The sequence below is a fragment of the Falco peregrinus genome, chromosome 2 (genome assembly GCF_023634155.1).
Source record: "Falco peregrinus isolate bFalPer1 chromosome 2, bFalPer1.pri, whole genome shotgun sequence".
NCBI classification, from domain to species: Eukaryota; Metazoa; Chordata; class Aves; order Falconiformes; family Falconidae; genus Falco; species Falco peregrinus.
The window spans coordinates 670,461-676,907 of NC_073722.1; the positions used below are offsets into that span (position 1 = coordinate 670,461).

Genomic DNA, 6,447 nt, shown 5'->3' on the forward strand with positions numbered 1-6,447 from the left:
TGGTATCCCAATAAATTAGATACCAGATCATTCAACTGCCTTAGAACACGTGATGCTGTACCTTAACTTGGCCTCCCTTGCACTAATCTTCTGTGACATGAAATGACTAAGATCCATGCTCTCTCTTTCCCCATGTATGTAAAGAAGTGAGCTAAAAAGCAAATAGGAAAAAACAACCTTCTTAACCCTTCCCCTACTTCTGTTTTTCCTTCCCCAGCCTTCGACAAGCCCGTCCTGCAGTAGTAATTCCTGAGATGCACCAGCAACATCACAGGCTACTCGGTGTGGCTGCCGTCTGGTCGCGGTGTGTGTCTTGATATGTCTGTGTTGAATTTCTGGGTTAGTTGTACAGATGAAATAGAAAAAGGAGAGAGCAATAACACACAATTGTTTCACAAAAAGAAACCTTTCAATGGTTGTCAAATTACTTAATCCGCAGACTACTTAGATGAATAACTGGGCTGCCAGCTGAAGACGAAACATATTTTCTGGGAAGTCTTTCAAATGCATCCATTCATTTGAAGTTTTCAATAATAGCAATATTGAAAAAGGTCTGTGCGTGTATCGGTGCTACCAACTGCACTGCAGCACTGCTCTCAATGCCATTAACTGTGCGACTAAGGTTGTGCTTCAGCAGCACAGCAGCCCTGGTGTTAAAGCTCCTGGGTACCAGCGATGCAGACAGCTGTACTTGTAGAAATGAATTTGACCAGTTCAAATTTTTACAAAACATATTTGAGAGATTACTTTTGTATCAGCACACTTCATGCCATACAAGGAATCATCTGCCTGTTCCATTCCAGCACCGGATCAGGTATTGCCCAGCACGAAAGAATAAAGTCAGTCTAAACTCCACAACAGATGCTCTGTTCATATAACAGAAATTAATTTTGCTCCCATCTGATCCAGGCTAAATTTATATGGCTTGGTGATCCAGCGCACACGGATCCATTATTGATGGGTATGGAGCCACAGACTTATGGGCGTATTATGCTCCCAAATAAAAAGGGTGAGGCTCATCCTCCCGCCTTCAGGGCGTGTGACAGCGCAGCGCTTGTGTGCACACAGCTCAACTCTGCCTGCTGCCAGCGGAGGGTAGCCCAAACTGCATTTCTTACTGGGAACCATCCCCCACCCGAGCTGCTCTCAGAACAGTACCAAGATGCGGTCTGGGAGACTGCAAAGTGGCATGGGATAAACTGTCTGAGAGAACATGCCAGCAGCTCACCTGGGTGGACTTGTGTATGCCAGTTCTCCCGTCGGTGCTGTAGCTCCGTTCGGTTTACCGGACCTGCAGCCAGGGTCTTACACCACAAATACTGTCTACGTCATGACCGCTACAGGTCTGGTGACAGGGAGGTCCTATTTGTTTTCCATGGTGAAGAGGAACAACGCAAATTGGACAGACCTACATTTCTGGATCAGGAGGACAAAATCTGTGATTGCTTGCAGATAGTACTGTCCTTACGTTACTGGTGCAGGCAGACAGTATGCGGTGGTCCTGGTGCTGCTGGGGACGGTGCAGTTGTGATTTCCAGAGTGACCACAATGTTTCTGGAGGCTCACAAGACAGTATCTGTCTCTGGAAACTCTGACCACAACAATTATGATTTGGCTTTTTATACTTAATTTATATGTAAAAAAATATATTTACAATTTACATCATCTTACGTGAGCAAGGCAATGTGAATTTTACTTCTGGCACACAGTAAATTGGATAATTTTGCCTATGCTAACGCATCAATTTTCTTCAGGCAGTTCAGTACTTTTAGAGAGCAAGGACAGATTTTGAACTTTTCTGCTAGTGTGATCACAGTAATGTATCCTCTGTCTTCAAAACAGCTTTTTAATGTGTTCCAGCCAGGACTGAAAATATCACACAACTCACAGAACAATCGTCAAATTCTCATTATCACCACTAGTGTCAGGAGAAGTCAGTTTTATGGGGAAGGAGTTACTGAGACCTTAAGATTCCTGCGGTGTTTTCTTCTTTTTTTTTCCTGAGAAAATAGCCTCCTGGTAGAGCCTGCAGCATCCAGAAAGACCTTCCAACGGTTCCCTGAACTACTCTATGTACCATCTATATAATAAGGAAACTAATAATTCCATAATTTGAAATGGGTACTGTGAGGATACTTTCTGCTCTTGCCAAACACCAGCTATGTCTCAGTGAAATGGAAGCCACCGGGCTCAGTTTGGCAGTAATTCAGTAAAATATAACGGCCTATGACATACACAAAGTCTGACTGGGATCTCTGCTGATGCCTTATGCCCTTTACACTACCTATCCATGGATCAATGATGCTTTTATGAGTAATTTTGAGGTGTTCTGATACTATAAGGACTGAAAATTAAACTATCTAAAAAATTAATACTTTCTACTGCATTTTTAAGGGATCTTTCTAATTTTTCCGATCATGTTCCAGAATATTGTCCTATTCAACAGAAAATTATTTTCCTTCCCCCCCCACCCCCCAAACCAGAATTTTTCAGGTCTTTAAAGTTGGGTCGGTATTTGCAGCTCTTGTGTCATTGCACGCAGGAAGCCATTTATCACCAAGTTCTGTGCAAATGCCTTTTGATTTCCACAGCCGTTATCTTTTGTGGCACAGATAATTAAGTGTAATTATTACCAATTAAATAAGCAACAATTCAATTACGTTTTTTATAGCAATTCATATTGGAAAAATTATATTGGAAAAACTATAACTTCCAATATTTAAACGGTCTTGATGAAGAGAAATAAACACATATTTTCAGCGGTTGAAATGGGTTGGTATAGGCTAATATGCCACATGACACTTCAGAGAGATGCACCAGCACTTCCCGGATACTGGGATCTTTTTTTCCTATATTACTGTTCCTGTTTGGCAATGCATAAATCCAATACCATCTTTTGAATAATACACATTTCACAATAGTATCTGAACAACTGAGTTTCTCAGGTTTTGATCATGTTTTAAAGGAAAGCATCCTGTAACATTATCGATCCAAGGAACAGCTGAAAGGATCCAAATGCCTACCACCCGCTCCGAGCGACACAACAGCTGCATCGTCTAAACCATCTAAAACACAGTCTGCGGCCGTGTCCTGGCACCTGTGTCCAAGCCCAAACTCGGCATGTACTCACTCACAGCATCGAAGCACATTTGAAAAAGCTGTGCTTATTCTCTGCATAATAACTTCCACACTTGTGTTTCCTATAGTTAAATATCAGTTCCTAGCTGAGGCTGAACTAGACTCCAGAGTAGATAATATTAAACTTCACAACCTTCCCCACTCCTAAAAATGGTAAATGAAAAAATCAGATCTCTGAGGTCTATGAAATGACATCATTCTTCCTTCCCTTTCCTGCATACAGACTTGTAAGCACCCAGATTTTTGTTTTCATAGCTTTCTGAAGCAATTTTCTTTTTCCAAATGCATTCCAACACACAGTCCCATGTGTCTACTATCCTTTCCCCTTCTGATACTTGGTTCAGCAGATGGTGCAAATGAACTGGCATATACAGTATTTGCTTAATCCTATGCTCCTTTGAATTGCTGTTTTGAGACTAATGCAGCTACTTTATTATTGTGAATTGTCTGCATTATGTCCTTGCCTATGTTGTTTGATTTATCTTGTTCTTCCCGGATGCTGCTGATGAAGAATCAGGCAGCTTGGAGAGCCCTTTAGTTAGCTCCACCAAAAGGTGGAAACTCTTGCTAAGAAAAGTCTAAGAGATGACACAAGGTACAAAGCACAGCCAGAGCCAGAGATTTCCAATCATTAGAAATACTCTGAGATTGAATGGGAAAAGTATGAGATCATTATGGCATGAGTCAATTGATCAAGACATGAGGATAAATTAGTCTGCAGACATCACTGACCAGCAAAGCTTTAGCAGGAATATGCTCTTTCAGACCCCTTGTTTTTAAGCTTTTAACTGGTTTGGCAGACTGCAAAAGAACCCTAGTCTTGGTGTTCTGGGAAGCAACACGGTATGTGCACCACAAAGTGAACGTTTAGGGTGTGGAGAACATGAATAATTATAGCAATACTTTTATATTCATTAGGTAGGCCACAGTTTCCCCAACCTTCAGCAATCTGTGGCTAAGTGGAGAAACGAGTTAAACATCTCTTGTTGAGAAACAAGAAGACTGCTTTATCCAACTGTAGAACCTGTGACTGAATGACCCACCCAATACTGAATAAGCTGCTACGTAGGAAAAATCCTGTTTCAGAGATGCTGGTACTAATTGGCTACCTTCTCTCCCTTCCCCCCCTCTCCCAGAAATGAAGGCCAGAAGAAATCATGTTGAAGCTTTAGGAAGGGACAGGATCCAACGGACACTCTACACTAAGGCTGCTGTTTCTTAGGTGGTAATGGCAGCTTAAGCAGCACCATGCAGTCCCCACTGCTGTGTGAGCACAGCTATCTGTGTGGCTGTACAGCAAACCAGCGGGGGGAACAGAACTGTCCAAAAAATAACCAAGGGAATAGGCAGAATGTGGGCAGAAATGTGTGGCTGAATCTGGTGATGTGGGACAAATGCTGCTTAAAAACTGGTACAGATGGCCAATCCATGTGTGGGTTTCTGAAAGCAACTGGAGACGGTTCTCTGCTTGGTGACAGACAAAGGCATTTTTAGGACTGTGTTCTGAGCCAGATCCTTGCTGGCTTGCTTAAGGAAAGCTATCTTACTGAGCACTAATTACTGCTGATTATCTCGGCTCCCCAGAAAGGGTCATTTTGGAGCAGAGACTGATGGTACTGTGGAGGCTTGTGGCTCTCAGGTCCAGACTCAGAAGAGCTCTTGGGGATCACCCTTACTCCACTATGGCTGGGCTGCATAAGTATGATGACCTAACAGCTGGGGACCAAATCTCTTTGGCCAGAAGCCAGGACAGATGACAATGGAGAAAATTACATTTAGTTCTATATTGCATTTAAATTTCTTTTTACCTGTGTATGACTCTTCTAGTTTTCCCAGTAGCCAGGTATGGTGAAGAAGAGAATGGTTTTTAGAAGAACCATTTTCCTGATGGAATTCCAAAGAATGGTCATTTATCTGGCAAGCTGAGCTAAAGCAGTTTTTCTTCTTGTTGTGATAGAAGCTACCCCTGATCCTGGCAGAGTAGCAACACTGGGAATTCACCTTCATCCAAGGTCTGGTATTACAGGATCAAGTAAAGTGTTAGGGACATGTAAACAAACCAAAATGGTTGTTCAGCCATTTAAGATTCAAGAGACTATGTCAAAGTCCCTGAGCCTTGATCCTCTACAACCTCGTATTCTGCCTGATCCAGAGTTTAACACACCTCTGGGTTCATGCCAGGATGGGAAGAGACTGCAGCTGGGCACAGATAAGGTTAAATCCTTACTTTCCATGGTGATCATTTGTAATCCTCAAGTCTCTCTCATATGTGTTGAGAGCCAAGAAGGCAAATTAAAACAGGGTGGCCACTGGAGGAGCATGGCATCGCCCAGAATGCCAAGCTTCTTTCCCGGTCACTGGGAGTAACTGCGTGCACAACGCTGCGTCCGCTTGAAGGATCAAACCCCAGTGCCAATAACACTGACACCAGGCAAGTAATCAGGTTTACATAGCCCCTTACGTCTGGCAGAGGAAAGCCCGTCTTGTGGGCATGCCCACGTCAGAAGACCATTTTGTGAGGCATTCCTGGAACCTTCCCTCCTGCAGAAAGGTCAGCTTGTGTCTGGCTAGCAGGGCGGGCAGCACCCAGCGGAGTGCCAGCTCTGCTCAGCAACGGGGGCTCACCCTGCCAGCACAGCAGGGTCCCTCAGCCAGGCAGGCTGCCGTGTGTTTGTTGCAAGATGCGTAACAGGTCTAAATCAAACATTCAGGAAAGAATCTAAATCATGAATGCTCCCTACCATTTTATATGGGGAGATCAAGCAACACTCTCTGCTGCTCACAGAAGAAAAAATATACAGAAACTCTATCACAGTCTCTCGATAAGACTTTGAGCCACATAACAGCCTAACAGCAAAAGGAGGCACATTTTTTTTCCTATTCTTTTCCTTCTTATTGACTATAAAATAGCCCAAGGTCACCAATAAGCAAAATGAAGGCTCAAAATACCAACTCTATGTGCAGGCTTGAAACAAAAGTTAAAATTATATCAAATCAACAATAACTCATTCCCATGGTGTTCCACCTGCCCTCATTAGGTTATACAGAACAAATGTCAGAGATAACATTCAGGAAAAAGGTGTTCTTCTGATAAGGAAAATAGCTTTGTAGCAGTTCCTTTGGGGGGAAATAAATAGTCTTCCTTCCCTCCTTTTAAAAACAGACCAGCTGATCTATTGCTAGATTTGTGCAAAGTTTTGCACAACAAGGTCCTTAAACTGCTGTTATACTTCATTTGTGTCTTGGTAAAATAACATCATAAGGTCCCAAGATTATTATCTCGCAGTGATTTCCAGATAAGGCTTGCAG

The 6,447-nt window shown here is 42.8% G+C and overlaps 1 protein-coding gene across 17 annotated transcripts in view; it reads right to left on the bottom strand.

Annotated features, from left to right (window-relative positions):
* The window catches only part of LDB2 (LIM domain binding 2), a 220,091-nt gene that overhangs the window by 25,107 nt on the left and 188,537 nt on the right, over nucleotides 1-6,447 (bottom strand). The window lies entirely within an intron of this gene.